Source organism: Acipenser ruthenus, chromosome 4, assembly GCF_902713425.1.
Source record: "Acipenser ruthenus chromosome 4, fAciRut3.2 maternal haplotype, whole genome shotgun sequence".
NCBI classification, from domain to species: domain Eukaryota; kingdom Metazoa; phylum Chordata; class Actinopteri; order Acipenseriformes; family Acipenseridae; genus Acipenser; species Acipenser ruthenus.
Window position 1 is genome coordinate 100,596,652 of NC_081192.1, and position 17,379 is coordinate 100,614,030.

The window sequence follows — 17,379 nt, forward strand, 5'->3', positions numbered from 1 at the left end:
TAAATTAAATAAGTTTGGTTTAAAAAAAATATTATGGGGCAGGAATAATACCTTAGGACCCCAGGGAGTTAGGAGAGAACACTCCATTTTGGGAAAGATGAAGTTACTAGGCGGCCATCTTGGTAAAGGCCTCCTAAATTGGATAATTTATGGGATAATGAATTATAATTGAGAATACACTAAATAAGCTGTGACTGATCATGGTGATGAATAAAAAGGCCACAGTTTGTGTGTTCTGGTGGTTGGGGGTTCGGAGACAGAGTTTGGTGTGAAATGTGAACAAAGGAAAAGAGATCACATAAAACTAAGAGTTGTTTGGTGGGAGACCGGTAAACAGACTAGCTGTCCGGTGGTTAGTTAGGTCAGTAGGAAAAGTTTAGTTAGAGCTCCGGAGAGGAGTTAGGCTTTTTGTTTTGGTTTATTTTGTTTGGGAATAAATAAACACTCCGTCACAGCAATCCGTCACAATATACATACACACAAATTATTTATGACGTCACAAACCCTAGATGGAATTATTTTCCTGTAATTCACCGAAGCCCATATATATTATAATATTAATATATATATATATATATTATAATATTAATATTAATTATATATATATATATATATATATATATATATATATATATATATATATAGACACAAAAGAGACAGTAAAATAGTATTGAGATTAATGCTACGCTTGCTGTACTCATTTTTCTTTTCATTTACATCGATAAACTTTTTACACTTATAAAACTTTAAAGTCTGTTTCAAAGCTCTTTTCAAATTGTCTGCTCTAGCGCACTAATAGACACATTTTCAAACAGGTAACACAGCAATAACGAGCCACGATGTTGTATGGAACAGGAAACCCAGAGCACTTTTTTTTTTTTTTTTTTTAAATCGGTCTTCCTGCTCTGATTTTTAGAGGACAGATCTCAAACCCCAGTGCACTAGAGTGGACATTTGGAAAAGAGCTTTGAAACAGACTAAAGTTATAAGTGTAAAAAGTTGTCAGGATATTAATGAAAAGGAAAGTTACATTGCTAGAGAAAATATGGATTTCATGTTGTTTAAATGTACAGTGTTTTAATCCATGTTGCAGTGCTGCTATTGCTCGCATTCTCATTACATATAAGAACATAAGAAAGTTAATCCACTTTGAACTTGACTAATGATGCATATCCAATTAGAAGGTTTAATTATCACTGCCTGGATGAAACTCTTAATGAATACATTTTAGATGCGTTTTTGGCGACTATTGCTTGCGATCTACACAGTGCATTTCTTTATAGGGGACGTCCCCATGTGGATTTCAACACTGACGAGCATGCTTATTGCAAACAGAGAGTGTCCTCCATCTGGAATGCCAATTGATCTTCCAACTGCTATTACACTGCCCATTAGCTGTGGGAACACTTGCAATTTCACATTGTGTATTTTGAATACATAATGTTTCAGAATGGTGTAACAGAGGTGTTTAATATAAGTGTACCAAATAAGTAAAGAAAAAAAAAACTATATCTCTCTCATATATATATATATATATATATATATATATATATATATATATATATATATATATATATATATATAACAGCATTACCTTTCAATTACTTTACATTTACTACAGTACACAACTCACTTTTTTGTAAGGTAGATTATCCAAGGTTGACTATGTACAGGGTTGGGGTCAATTCCTTTTATTCAATTTCATTTACAATTCCTTTTTTTTTTTTTTAATCAATTACCAATTTCAATGGTATTCAAGTATTGCTTTGAGCTGGTTTTAAGCTAGAACAGGCCTATGAGCACAGGAGAGGGAACAGCTTACAACAGCACCGCAGCCCTTCCTGATACACCAACTAACCAAGATGCGCTCAGCACATATCTCATATCACAGCTATACCACTTCTCTTTGTTAAAGCCAAGTTGCCACACAGAAAGGCGCAACTACAAAAAAAAAAAAGCCATAGAAAGATATCAAATGACTATTCTATAAAAAAAGGGCATATTGTCATGCATCAAAGACACAAAAGAAATTGCAGCTGTTCATACAGTACAGTTTTTCAAGACAGCAGCATTGCTATACTGACACCTCCGACTAGCAGTAGCTGGAAGTTTTTGTTTTGTTGAAGCAGGGCACTGCAAAAAAGGGTAATATTTATCAAGCCCCTAAAGTTGTATCCTTTTCCCCAAATTCAATTTGATTTACATCATCCCCCCCGTGTGCTAATTCTTTCACTGCAGCACTGGAATTCAGACGTGCTCTGCAGTGTTCTATATTGCAACAGAACCACCACAAGGGGCCGCTCTCCGATAACACATCCACTACAGAACTGCTACAACTGGAAGGGATGGCTTAGAGGAAAACGTACTAAATGATTGTATGGAAAAGGGCGTGTAGCAACAGTTTCAACACAAGTTCCTGCCTTCCATTTATACCTGCTGGACAACATTCCTTACTGTTTCGACACACATACACGCACACACACAAACTCAGAGTTTAAGTTATGGATGAGTTAAGGGTTTGCTTTCAAAGTGCAGTTACTGTGCATGAAAACCACTTTAATTAAACCAGGCCATGTTTAAGCTCAGCCCCTCTTTGCACAGATACAGTTAGGAGTAAAAAGTAGAGCACTGAGCAGCCTCTCATACCCCTTTCCAGCTCTGTCCGTGCATTTCAGCAAGTACTGTAGGCTGCAAGTACTGTAGGCTGCTCCAGCTGCTTGATTTATTTCTGAGCTCCGAAATACTTCCCATATCTTAGATACTCCTTGAAAACAGAGAATCTTAAAAATATTTGTGCTTCAGCACCAATGTGGGGAACCCATCTTGTCATATTGCGGGATTCATTAAATAGGACTACAAGGGATAACCTTCTGGCTCAGTGTTTTCGTAGTTCACAGAAGACAGGGCTTTAGATTCAGTCATTTTCCTTTATATAATATATAAACCCATTACGTACTAAATTAATTTCTTTGAAAACACAAGCTGTATTTATGTAACTTTACATAAATTACATTTAGATTTAGGTTTTGCAGTTAACAAAATTAGAGTAAGTTATCATAACAATATAGTTAGAGAAAATGTAAGTAACAGGTACAGTAGATGCCAGTAAAATGCGCCAAAAAACAACAAAGTAGCCAGTCCTCAAATGAGGACAAATGCACTTAATGGGTTAAATGGGATTTCTCTAACTGTGCTGGATGTACTGCATCCTGCAGGAAGACCACAGAAACAATTTCAGCATAACTAAAAGCACAGTATAGGAATAAAGATGTAATGTGATATATATGCGGATATGAAAAAAGCAAGACCACCATTAAAACTAAATATGGTAATTTTTGTGAACCAAAAACACATAACATCCCCAGGGGAATAATCAAAAGGGCAATGCCAGATTGTATGGTTTGTCTGTAAACATGACTTAAAAAGGTAAGTGAAAACAAAAATTATAGAATACAGCTGTGCACTGAACATTATGCCAACATTTTGCCTATAAAGCAGAAAATGAAGGAGAATATGAGACTGCAACACTATGGCAGCAGCTTAATAAAATGCAACAAGTGTTAATTTTTCTTGTACATACAGTACGACCAAACTTGACCGAGGGAATCACAGACTACAGCTGTACACCAAGTATAAAGCCAGTATCTCAAAGCGTTAGGTCATCATCCGGAAACCAAAAAAAGTTACGTAACTTCAATATGGCGTCCCTATCGGATCTAAGTGAAGGGTGCGGTTAGATTTTTCCCCAAGGAGTTTCATTACCGCTGACAATATGAAGTTCAGGGATGGAAAGAAGACTCCCTCATTCCAGGTTTTACCATGAGCTTGATTAGACTCAGTATACATTGTAGATATTGAAATTATCATCTAAAGGGTGGAGGCTTCATACAAACATAGTGAATCTGTGAGGCAGAAGCACTGCTTCAAATTTCACAAAACTTTGGCACCAACCACAGCACCTGTTCATTTGAAGGTTTCCCCATCCAAGAACTGAACCCAATAGCCTTAGTCGCCAAGATATGTCACAACCACAAGTTAATGCAGTGCAGCTACAATACAGCATGCATACTGCACATACTGTACAGTACTATTCAACTGATCTATGAAAGCAAAATTACGAACTAACTAATTAATGATAAACAAAACCAACTTGGGGAAACCTTGAAAATTAGGTGCTAGAGTATTTCTGTTCACTCTTTTTTCACATTGGAAGCTGAAAAACCTGTACTGTAATAACCACAGGTGTTTAAGTAGCTACTTGTATGGTTGCAAGAACAGGTTCTAGCCAATTGATAAAACATTTCGGGTTTACGCAAGCAGCGATGCCATTTCTGCATTGGAAAGGTCGAGAGGCTTAAACCAATGTATACTGCTGTCATTGACTTTGAGAAAAGACATTGGGTTACTTATTCACCAGCCGTAAATGACTCCACAATAGCTGTGACATAGTAAAAGAAGAGCAGCTTGACAAGGGAATCAAAGTAGTAACAAGACTGACAAGTACAACACATCCTGATTGATCTAAAAATGTTTGTGAAGAACAATGAAGCTCATTAAACCAGGATTAAGCACCAGCAGGATTAGACTTCTTCCACAGGGGTGTATCAAAAGAAAGTTGAGTCTAAACAGAAGATTTCATTTGTTTACTTTTAAAATGAAGTACTTTTTTACAACGTTTTGTGCCTGAATCCAAATATAAAAGTGTAGTCCTCCACGTATAGGATCTCATTTCCAGCAAAACTATAGCTGGAATACTTCACGATATTGGATTAGTTTGAAAACAAAAATCAGACAAATACAGAATTGAACTTGCAGCACCTATTGTAAAGTACTGTAGTGGAGAACTTGAGGCTATTGTAGCCTGATCGCAGAACTGTAATTTTACCATGCCTTAATGTATTAAGGAAAAAACATTTAGAATGTTGGTCGATCCTAAAGCATCACCTTTATTTTGCCATCACTGCTGCTATGAATAAGACCCAAACAAGCTACACTTTCCTGTAAACTTTAAACCAGTAACCTGTCACTCAATATTATTTAATATACAGTAGTCAATTACTTTTTTATGAAGAGGAGTTGCAGTCAACAAAAGCATCAATGCCATGGATGTGTGTCAAGGTCCTTCTTTCCATTAAGATACAGAATTCTTCAGCACCAAATTTTTTTTATATATAAATATAGCCTACTGGTACTTCACCTGACACAGGACAGCACCAAAACCACGCAGAACATTACTGTTGCTTAATATGAAGAAAGATAAGTCTCTAGCGAAACACAAAAAGTCAGCTGTCGTGGGTTAGGGATGCAACACCGGCAGTGACTGTTTCTCCTTATCGTCCTACAGCGAACCCGGCTGGCCAGGCTCCTAGTGAGCGTAGGCGGACACCTGCAGGGCTGGCCTTTGTCCTCCAGAGGCCAGTAGCTCGCCGACAACCGCTCTCGAGTCCCTGCGTGTGAAAGAGGGAAGCTGGCTTGGTCGTGAGATTGGAGGACGCCCACTGAACCTTCAGTTCTACTGAGCTCTGTGGGAAATTGCTGCAGTAAGGGAAAAAACAATTCAACATTCCAAATTGGGAAGAAAAAAATTGGGGGCAAAATAATTGGGCACACAATTATACAAAAAAAAAAAAAATAATTAAAAAAAAGTTAAATTCAGCTGCCCTCCTAAAAATCTGTCAGCAAAGGTTGCAGGAACCAGCCACGGTAAAAAGCTCCCAAAACACTGAGAATTTCCAACTACTGGGGATTTTGAAATTCTATACCTGTATAACTAAATAACCTATAGATAACTGCAAGAAAATGGAATGCAGAAATTGTGCAGAATGAGAAATATGCATTCCACGGTGTTTTATATACAACAGAATTTACTATTTAAGAGGTACTACTTTCTGTGGGTATCACATTATGACAGAATCCCAACAGCAAAACAGACAATCAGCAACTATTGCTTTCTTAGTATAGGCACAATTCAAAGTAATAACTTATAAAGATTAATGTACTGAAGATAAGCTGTAAAACACCTGCAGGTTATTTTCTTTTATTTAAAATCAGATGAGATCAGTAAGAACCATATACCGTAAAGGTGCAAATATAATGGAATATTAACGCTTCATATATTAAAATCTGCCTGATATTTTAAGCACACATTCATTCTCCTTTTCAGTTACTGTACAGCACATGTAAGCGAATGGCAATGGCAATGGAAAGCTCAGAGAAGGAATGACCCTGTCATACAATGTTTTAATACTTGCATGGAATTGTGAACGTTCTCTGCTGCAGTAGCAGACAGCCGATAGATTCCCAGCTAATGAGTTATCCAGTCTAAGACCTAAAGCATGATTGGTTCCGGCTAACTAAACTAGCTGATGAGCTTCCACTGGTGTTGCACATAAATGTATTTCACTTTGGCCAAACCTACTGTACTGTGGTAAGGTAACTTTTTATGCAACATTATCATATCACTGAACTGCTTAGTTTACCCATTAGGACAGCTACAGTGTCAAATGTGGTACATTATCTAATCCAAATGAAATCTAAAAGGTTTTAAATCTTTTCATAAGCAACAGCACCAAGAGTCCAGCAGAGCCGCTACAGTGGACTTCATGCAACTTCAGTGCAGCAGGCTTGTGAACTGCTTCCTGAGCTGCAAGAGTACCAAGCTCAGCAGTTTGTAAAGAGGAACTGAAAAGGGGCAGCCGTCTCCTTTGATAATTGCATTCTTTACAGTACCCTGCTTATTGCCTCCAACAATGCATGATTGAAAAAAAATTGATTTTATTTCGCAAGTCTTTCATATATTGGGCTACCATTTGCACACCCATGTTGACTTGTAGAATCGACGCCTCAGAGAGAAGAAAAGCAATTTGGAGTAAATGTGCCAGACCAGTTTCATTCTATCCAAAAGACAGCAAATCACCCCTCTTGTCCCGAGCAAACGGAAATGAGTGTTGCCTAAGTGGCAGACAGCTAAAGGATGCTGGCAATAGGGTTGAGGCTGTTGATAAACTCAGAGACACACTCTTCATACAGTAGAACAAAGGCGATTCAGAGTTAGCCGATGGAAGAACAATCTAGCTGCAGAAGAATAGGTTGCATTTCAGAAGTCACAAAAACATTTAATGTCATCTATGCAGAGCCAGTGCAAGTACAGTCAGTCAGTCATTTGGATTGGAAAGTCTTGGCAGGACCATTTTTCCCCATCAGTGCTCAAGTACCTCACTCCGACAGGTGTTCTGCAGAGAAGCTCTTAACAGCGTCAAGGCAAGGAAAAAAAATAAATAAATAAAATAAACACACCAATCCACTAACCCAACAGATTAGAAGCATCACATAAAAAAATACCACTTATTCAATGTGAAAAGAAAAAGTTGTAAGAGCCTTTGTCGAATGTACAACTGCTATACAGCTCAGAGTATAAACCCTTTTGGGACACTTGCTTGCAAGTTATGCAACTACCCTCAAGTAAATTTCAGAATATTTAATGAACAGAGGACTGTACTATAAGCAAAGGCTGCTTTGACACAAAGAACGCAAACACAAAACAATCCTTACTGTACTTGAAATATCTGTTTTCTCAATTATTATTATTATTTATTTCTTAGCAGACGCCCTTATCCAGGGCGACTTACAATTGTTACAAGATATCACATTATACATTATTTCACATTATACAGATATCACATTATTTATTTATTTTTACATACAATTACCCATTTATACAGTTGGGTTTTTACTGGAGCAATGTAGGTAAAGTACCTTGCTCAAGGGTACAACAGCAGTGTCCCCCACTGGGGATTGAACCCACAACCCTCTGGTCAAGAGTCCAGAGCCCTAACCACTACTCCACACTGTACTAAGTGCAGTACTGTAAATTAAGAAATACAACAGTTTTAAGAAATACAGATTACTAAGTACAATAAGCTTGAGCTAGCTTACTGTACCTTCATGTGGTTAAAACTTTTTAAAAAATCACATTAAAAAAAAAAAAAACTTTACTAAAAACACATCTGATTTTCAAGAAAAAGATACAACCTCCAGAATACAAAGTCATACAAAAACACATGAGCTGTGGAGACCGATGTAGGGTAGTGAATTACAGGATAAAGGTGGCCTAGTAATATATTGCAGCCTTGCCAGATTCAGGACAGTACAGACTCGGGACACTGACAAGACTAAACGATTAGAGGATCTTAGGCTTTTGCAATATATTTAGATGTACTGTAGCTGACCACCATGTCACACCTTCACTGCTTGTGTATACAAATGTGACGTACAGAAAGCCATGTTCTCCCATGCAATATAAAATCACCAGACACTTGTTTCACTTGAAAAGTGTTTCTCTAGATACAGTATCGTACACATGTCTCGAGTAGGAAAATATGTCGATCTCCACATATGACAAGAACAAGTTTTGTTTTTAATAAAATCAATGGAAATGTATAAAAATCACACCAGCTTTCAAAGACCACAAAAGGTCTATTTTTCAGAGAAGTTGAAACTGAAGGTACAGAAAGTCCCATTTAAGGTCACTTGAGACAAAATTAAAAACAACTCGTACCACAGGAATCTGGAAGATACAGCACTCTTACCATGTAGAAGTGTTGCCATAACAGTCTATAGTTTTTGGTAATCATTGAATTCTAATTGTGTTGGTAACTGTTTGTAAATGGAAGCATGGTGATCTATAAATTAATGAAAGTCTGTGACTCTACTGCAATGTGTAAAGAAAACCCAGGTCAATAGATCGATAAATTTCTTTGATGGTGTTGCTGGGTTCTTTATAATAAAAACTCGGCTTAAGTTTGCAACACAAATGCTGACAGACTAAGAACTTCATACCGATACATAAGGATTGAAAACTTAAACCAAGCCCTATCAAGAGAGGTGTCAGACACTAGCTGAAAGTGTGAATGGAGTCTTGCACAAAACAATGTCTAGGTAGTTTCCTAGTGCAGTAGCAGTACAAACAAAAATTAAATAGATTCAACCGAGACACTGTACAGTAGATATGACAATACCCTACATTTCTCAAGATCAGTCCTGTATACAGTAGATATGGCAATACCCTACATTTCTCATGAAGTTCAGTCCTGTATACAGTAAATATGACAATACCCTACATTTCTCATGAAGTTCAGTCCTGTATACAGTAAATGACAATACCCTACATTTCTCATGAAGTTCAATCCTGTATACAGTAGATATGACAATACCCTACATTTCTCATGAAGTTCAGTCATGTATACAGTAGATATGACAATACCCTACATTTCTCATGAAGTTCAAGCCTGTATACAGCAGGTAGTCAAGGTAGTTTTCCTCCATCCTTTATTGTAACTTGGCTGGAGTGACTACCCAATTTGTATAAAGAGATACACTTTGATTTTAAACTTTTTTTCAGTTTCAAATTTACTAAGTTTTTTTTAAAGCAGCTGTGCTGTAGATAGAAAATGGAGGTTTCCCACTAGTAGTGCTTCCCAGAAACAAGTTCCACTTTCCTCTTCAAAACAAAACAAAATAATTGATGATAAACATACATGCTCAATGGTGCTGGATCATCAACACTGTAGAGCTACGTATCCACACACACAGCAGCAAGGCTAAAAAAGCAGACAAAATAGTCTGGCTTTGTGGTTAGGCTATCAGAATATTTTTAAATCCGACTACCACCAGCTTTTTAAAAAGTGACACATTCAGCTTTTTTATAGATTAGATTTGCATACAAGTTAAGGAAGTAAAGAAAATGCATCAAAGTATTCCAGATCTGGTGCTGAATTCAAAACAGGTGCAGACTACATTGCTGGCGAATGCCAGACCCAAAAAACTGCAAGGTTTCAAATCATACAGTAAATACTCGAACGACAACATGGTTTGAAATGAGGGGTAAAAATGACCATGTTCATGTTCGGATCAAACGCAATATACACGGTAATATGAAAACAAATGCACGTTTTAAAATGTTAACACTGTAAAACGTTTTGTAAGAATCTGGTGAGGTACAGGTTTTCAAATGTTACTTTAGATGTACTGTACTGTGGTATTTCTCCAAGTGCCATTGGTATCAGCCTGGCTCACCCAAACCCTGGTTCTTATTGTAACTGACAAACTCATTTGTCTGCTGTGGTTTTTAACAGTCTCTTCGGTCTATTGGGCAAGCCACTGTCTCAATATCGTATGACGTAGGGCAGCAGTGTGGAGTAGTGGTTAGGGCTCTGGACTCTTGACCGGAGGGTTGTGGGTTCAATCCCCAGTGGGGGACACTGCTGTTGTACCCTTGAGCAAGGTACTTTACCTAGATTGCTCCAGTAAAAAAAAACCAACTGTATAAATGGGTAATTGTATGTAAAAATAATGTGATATCTGTATAATGTATAATGTGATATGTTGTAACAATTGTAAGTCGCCCTGGATAAGGGCGTCTGCTAAGAAATAAATAAATAATAATAATAATAATAATAATAATAATAATAATAATAATAATAATGACTGCGACTGTACTGTACAGCACTTACCATAGAAAAAAGCTATGGAGGTCTTGTTGGTTTACTGCTGCTGTAGCAAAGCACAATGTAGGCCTAAACCTTTCAGCACTGCAAATACCCAAGTGCTTTAACTAAAAATATCTCTTAAAAAAAGATATATAAAAAGCAGCAGCTAGGGAAATCAATTACAGATCTTGAAAAAAGAATTCCAGTGCTTTTGGACTTGTATCATGTGCAATGAAAAAACATAGGCTTAGTCTCAACTCTACTATTCCGATTCTCTAGGGCATACTGTAAGGGGGCGTGATTTACTGTACACAAAGCATGGTGAAGGTCAGTATTGGGGCACTAAATCAGAGGCTGGAAGAGTTACAAGTTACTTTCTCGGTGAGAGTATATTGCATCCATACGTTATGTAGTGCAATTAGCATGGTCCAAGCTGTTACCATTGTTACTTCCATAAACTCCTACCATACCCTGGAGAAAAGCCTAATCGCTCTGATCCCACTAATGGTTTCCAACTGTAACCCATGGGCTAAAGCGTTCATTTAATTTCTTAATTATTAGGGATGATTGTTAAGAACACTACAGTATATCTGGGACCATGCAGTTGCTGTTAAATAGTTCCATGTGATGCAAACTAGATGTAGATTAGTATTTATTACTAAATAACTTTTGATATTTGTGTCTGTCTATTTCTGACCTCCAAGCCGATATCCGAGACATCTATTTCATTTTCCACAACATCCTATTAAATAGCAGAGCGACTGATCAAAGAGATGACATATTTTAATTAGACCAAGAATGACAGGGGAAAGAGTCATACAGTATGAGCACATGCAGAGATCCAGAACAAACCAACCTGTACATCAGTGGTGCCCATTTATTTCAGTCCTTTCCAATCCAAGGTTCTGTACTAAAGCAGGTTTTTATAGATTTGAAATAACACATATAATAGGCCGAATAAACATTTAATATCTGGCAAAACATTCATCAAATGGATGGCCAGTAAACCCAGTTTGAAGGCTCATCAGATATTCAGAAATTCCTGTAGTGGAATAACCACAGTACCAAATGAACATTTATGGAGTGCCCCCTATTTACTGTAGATGCACACACAGTGAGAAGTATTTTACAAATGAGCTTGCGTTGATGTTCCAGTAAAGACAGAAGCCCAAAGGTACAGTATGTCTGCAAGTGTCCAGGTTTTACTCCTAAACAGCTGCTTAGCACAATCAAGAACAAGATGTCAAGTCACCCTAACATATGTTCAGCAAATAATGGTGTAAATCCAAGTAATATTTCTAATTTATTTTTCCACTGGCACAACAAAACATGCACACCCATTTCCCATTATATTACAGCTACATTACAGTACCCCTTTTGTTGAAAGATTTGACGCGTTTATATTAGGATGTTTCTATTTGTGCGAGGCACAGGAGACATATGAGGGTCAAGCATCTCATACATTTCATCACCAAGCAAAAAATAAGAAAAATCCAGCCATTGCAAAAAGCCATAGCACATAAACTTGTTAGCAGGATATTAGCAGCTGAGATGGCAAGAATTAGCTGGGAGCTTTGTGCTGATGAGGCAATGACCAATAATCTGGTACCATGCCATCCATTTCAGTAACCCCCCCCCCTTTACAGCGCACAGGACTGAATTCTAATTCCCTGATCAGCATTCAGGGGATCAGCTTTACTATAGGCCTCTGTTGAACAGTTTCCTTGCTGCAAATTTCTAGTACAAATACAACTGCAGATAGAATTGTGCCACCCCTGCTCCAAGCTATTCATACTGCGACTGGAACTGAATAGTGCCTCCGCTGCCATCTAAACAGTGTTTTGTTTTGATTGTTTCTTTAAAAGGAGAATGCTACTTTTAGACACAAGTATATCAGAATTTGAGTTTTCTGATGCAGCTAGAGCAATGAAAAACATGTCGTAGGCAAATAAGGAACACAAAATAACTTGCAATCTGCCTCTGCAACTTCTCAGGTCAACAGCCCCTTCAGACAAAGGTTACTCTATTTTACTGGAGGTACTGTATGGTACACCCCGCAAGGTACTGCTTTCATTCACAATGCATGGTGGAGTATCTGAAATAAAAAGTCTAACCTGGGGCATCGCATCAGAACAGAAAATAGGAGGCACTTTTTTACACAGAGAATTGTGAAGGTATGGAACCAACTCCCCAGTAATGTTGTTGAAGCTGATACCCTGCGATCCTTCAAGAAGCTGCTTGATGAGATTCTGGGATCAATAAGCTACTAACAACCAAACGAGCAAGATGGGCTGAATGGCCTCCTCTCGTTTGTAAACTTTATGTTCTTATTTGATGAGCTTCTTTCCAACAGGTTCAGCACTATCTAAGAAGGGTCAGACAGCTTTCTGAAATTGCTTAAATTGATTTAAAAAAAAGTTAGTTCTATAGCTACAGTTCTGTAGCACCCCCAAAAGTCTTTCAATAAGCAGAACTGCAGTGCCAGTGTACAGTTTTGTGCAAATCTCACAGTTGGGATATAGGTCATTTATAATTATAATGTGCTCAGCAGAACTGCGTCATCAAATGTGCTCGTTAGGTGCAGCAGCACATCACAGACTATATTTGTGAAAATACAATTTATTGATCTTCTGACAATCCTACTTTCACATTAGGCTATATGTTAAGGGTCAACAGTACATTTCAAATCAGGCTCTCTTTATATAACTCCACTAAATACATATTAAAAACATGATTTGATGTTGGATAGACAGATACATTTAGAAATGCACTGTCAATAATAATTAAAAAGCAACGGGTTGTTGAATTGTTCTTCAGCCCCTCCTGCTCATTCCAGTCAGCCTCCTTTGTGTCCTCTGTGTGACCTGTGAACGGATCCATACAGAGCTGCTTCTGTAGGAGCAATGTCATTCTCATCGGGCACGTCCTGCCACACAGACACAATAACGCCTTTGTTGTGGAACTCGGCACGTAACACAATCAATACCAGGGCATCTCCCAAAGTCGTACGCTTCCTAAAGGTAACCTTGCCCGTTCCTGCCTGTGTGGCAGTATGTAGAGTATGGCTGTATATCGCTTATAGAACACCAAAAAAAAAAAAAAAAGCTATTTAGATTTTCACAGAGGAGTTAAGTCTGGGCACCACTTTTAATAGGTTTTGAGGGGCTTCATAAAAGGCTGATGCTGAACCTTGGCAGAATGCAGCAAACACTATCTAATTGAGGTTGGCCAGCCTGTGAAGATTCAAACAACACAAAAGCTGTAATTAAGAGCAGCTACGTCCAGTTTCTTGGCCGTTTGCATCAGTTTTCTCTATTCAGTGTTTGTGCCGCAGTTGTGTGCATACACTAGGAGATGCAGGAGGGCCTGCTTTAGTGAGCAAATCAGACTCTTACTAAAAAAATTCTGAGAAGACTTTTCCTGGAAAAATAAGTTTTCCTAAATCACAATCAGTTTTCCTAAATCAGAATCATTTCCTTTTAACTGTGATTCCCTAAAGAACAGAAGAGTGTCTGGTTGTAGGCTATATGCAATCCAGGATAGGTATATCAGAGGTAATCTAAGGAACTAGTTACAAACCTCAACTACTGTAAATGAGGCAGTTTCGTACCCGGCTATGCAGAAATGAATGAAACTTTCATTTTGTTTGCATACCATTCATTCCCGCAAATTTTGCCTATGTCAATTTAATAGGTAACTTAAATGTCTGGCAATTGCATGTTATTGTACAACGCAATACAAAAGTTTTGCTCTAATGTAAATATATATGTGAAAGGTGTCAGATACAGTATCCGTTACAAACACTGGCATATTGCACAATGGAAAGTTAATTGTGTCAAAAACTGCACAGTGTACAATTACTCCAATTAGAAAGGAAGACATATGTCCGTCATCATGGCTGTGCTGAGCACCAACAGACATCCCAGCTGGTGAAAAAAAAAAAAAGGAAGCTTTATGACCCAAAAAGTCTTTAATCTCCCTCTTATCAGTCATGCTGTCCTCAAGCGCTGCTCATTGAAAGCATCAAGCCACAAAACAGAATGCTTTCTGCCAGGAAACAATACTTTGGTCTCTCACAGGATGCGGGAACCCAAATATTTACTCAGCAATTTCACTTGCAGTAACAGTACAGGAAGATATACTACGTACTGTGTACTGTGTGCCAGTGACTGGCAACACATGGGGTGTGAAGATGTACATACAAGACAAGAAAGCAGAGGTGGCTCAGTGAAATTATTCCATCACCAACTTTAAAAGCTCAAAAATACAGAGAAATGGTGTCTAGTTTCAATGAGGTTCAGTCACGTTTGATCAAACAGGTGATCATTCAAACACCACTACTAGATGTTCTCATGTGTGCCATGCTGCTATTGTGCTGCTATAAAACTCTGTCTCGAGTCAGACTGCGAAAAAGCATGAAAAAACATATGCTTATCTAGTATGAAGTCTCTGATGAGCTGGCATTTGCAGACCTGTGCCTCCAGGCCACATCCCCTGGGTTCTATACCAAACTGCCTCTAATGGCCTGACTACCAAAAAAGCCAAATCCAAAAAATACACCTGATATTTTAGCAATGCATTTTATGCAATATTTATTCAAATTGTGTTTTATGTAGTGCCTGTATATTTATTAATGTTTATTGTCAAATTCTGATACTCTAGACCAGGGGGTCAAACACTGTTCCTGGAGGGGCCTGCTGTGTCTCCTGGCTTTCGTATCACCCGGGCTCTCAATTACATAAATTGGTTTAATTATTTGATTCACTGGACAAATGTAACACTTCTCTCCAGGCCTCAATGTTTTATAGGGTTATGTACCTTAAATCAAGAGCATTTTTTAAAATCATCAACTGTAAAAGACATTGAAAAAAATAAACAAATAATTAGATCAATTAAGTTAATTGAGAATTTAATGAAAACCAGAAGACCCCAAGGCCCTCGAGGACTGGAGTATGACACCCCTGCTCTATAGTGTAGAAGGTTATCATCATTTCATTGAACCAACCTTGTGGACTGTATATTGTACAACGGTTTTCTTTGTCCTAAAAACTAAAAAGCGCAAAACCTTAAGTTGGAGCACACACAAAAGCAAGGAGCCTTTTCATCTTGTTACTGTTACATTTGAGATGCAAGCAAGAAACATGCCACACAAATGTTTGATAGCCAAGAAATAATGGTGCTCTACATTTATACAAAAATACATCCATGCACAGGTAATGTGAACATGACCTTGGCATCAAGTCTGAACTAAGAACATGTGAAACTGGTCACATGCCTTTCCTGTGCTGAACTGTTCTTAGCTGGCAGACACAGCGCCTATGAAAACACATGTACCTCAGTCTGATCTGTCTGGCACGGAGAAGCAGAGGATTTCCTTAAGGGTAGTAATAGAGAAACAGCACAGATTCGATTTTACTCAGAGATCAGATTCTCTGTGTGCAAAGGGCAATGCACTCTTAGTCAACTGGGACAAAGAGCACAGTCTGGCATTAAAAAAAAAAAAAAAAAAAACCCTCTATTAAATAAATTCATCGCTGTATTAAATAGCTGGATTTAATATTGCAACCCACACCCAGATATACATATCTGAGACCTTACATTGCTCTGGAGAATTCTAAAGACACCACTAGAACAGCAACCACATTAATATGCATAATAATTTAATTAGGAAACATTTCAGATGGACAAAAAGGAGGACTTTTTGAAATACAATTCAAGCATGGAAGAACTGCTTAAGATGGATGGCTGCTTATTTAAAGTGCCGTTGCTATTGACTTCCATTGGGGGGTGTGGGGGTTCATTCTGAAGTTCACTGGCTGAGGGAAGGGAAATGCAACAGTGCAACGGATTTATCCACGTTCCCTACTGAATGTATCTACCTTCCCCCATGTGTGTTTAATACAGGAAGTGAAAAGTACAGTATTATCACTACAGCCTATAAGTTATAACCAAAGGTTATGGCAGACCTGTGAGCTTGCCTTTATAAATGTATATTAAAAGATGAATTCACTGTTAAAGCACTACAGTAAGCACAGCACATGTTTTACACATTCAAAAATCTGTGTCAATGTTAAGTCAAATGCAAAAAAAACTGTTTTAAAAATAAAAATGTGTGTATATATATATATATATATATATATATATATATATATATATATATATTTAAAACTCTCTCTCTCTGTATAGTTTGCTTTTCTATTAACTTACAAAGACCCTGGAGCTTTCCATTAGATGTAAACCCTTTTTGTTCTACAACAGAGGCAGGTCTAGTTTTGCTTTATATTGCATAACAAGAGTTGTTTTCTGGAAAAACCCATTCAAAAGTGAGATACTGTTGAAAAGGTAGGGAAAAACACACACACACACACACACACACACACACACACACACTCTACTCTTTTACAAGAGACCATTCAAAGCTACAAAACAGCACCACAGATGATCAGCTTTTTTTTTTTTTTTTTTTTTATAGAAAGATTGCTGTTGAGTTTTTTTTTTTTTTTTGTTTTTTTTTTATAGAAAGATTGCTGTTGAGTTTTTTTTTTTAAAGAAAGATTACTGTTGAGTTTTTTTTTTTTTTTTTTTTTTTTTTTTAAATCAAAAAAGTTTTGCTTAACCTGCCTTGCGCTTGAAATCAAATGCCAAAGACATTAAGGTGCCAAGTCTCCTACAAAGAGTTGTTTTTGTTTCTAGCTTATACTAATCAATTACTGTAATTTAAAGCAACTGGCATTTTGAAGTAAGAAATACCACCAGCATAAAGTAATTCCAGGTAGAAAACATTTACAGCAACAGCGACCCATAAACACACTCAATTAACACCACCATAATCCTTTGGTGTTGGTATTACAATATTATTGTGGTTTAGTAGAGTGTTCAATGCATTTTAGTA

General features: G+C 37.4%; 1 protein-coding gene across 16 annotated transcripts in view; it reads right to left on the reverse strand.

Annotated features, from left to right (window-relative positions):
* Positions 1-17,379, reverse strand: part of LOC117399825 (rho GTPase-activating protein 12-like) — a 66,089-nt gene that overhangs the window by 29,087 nt on the left and 19,623 nt on the right. The gene's annotated exons all lie outside the window — the stretch shown is intronic.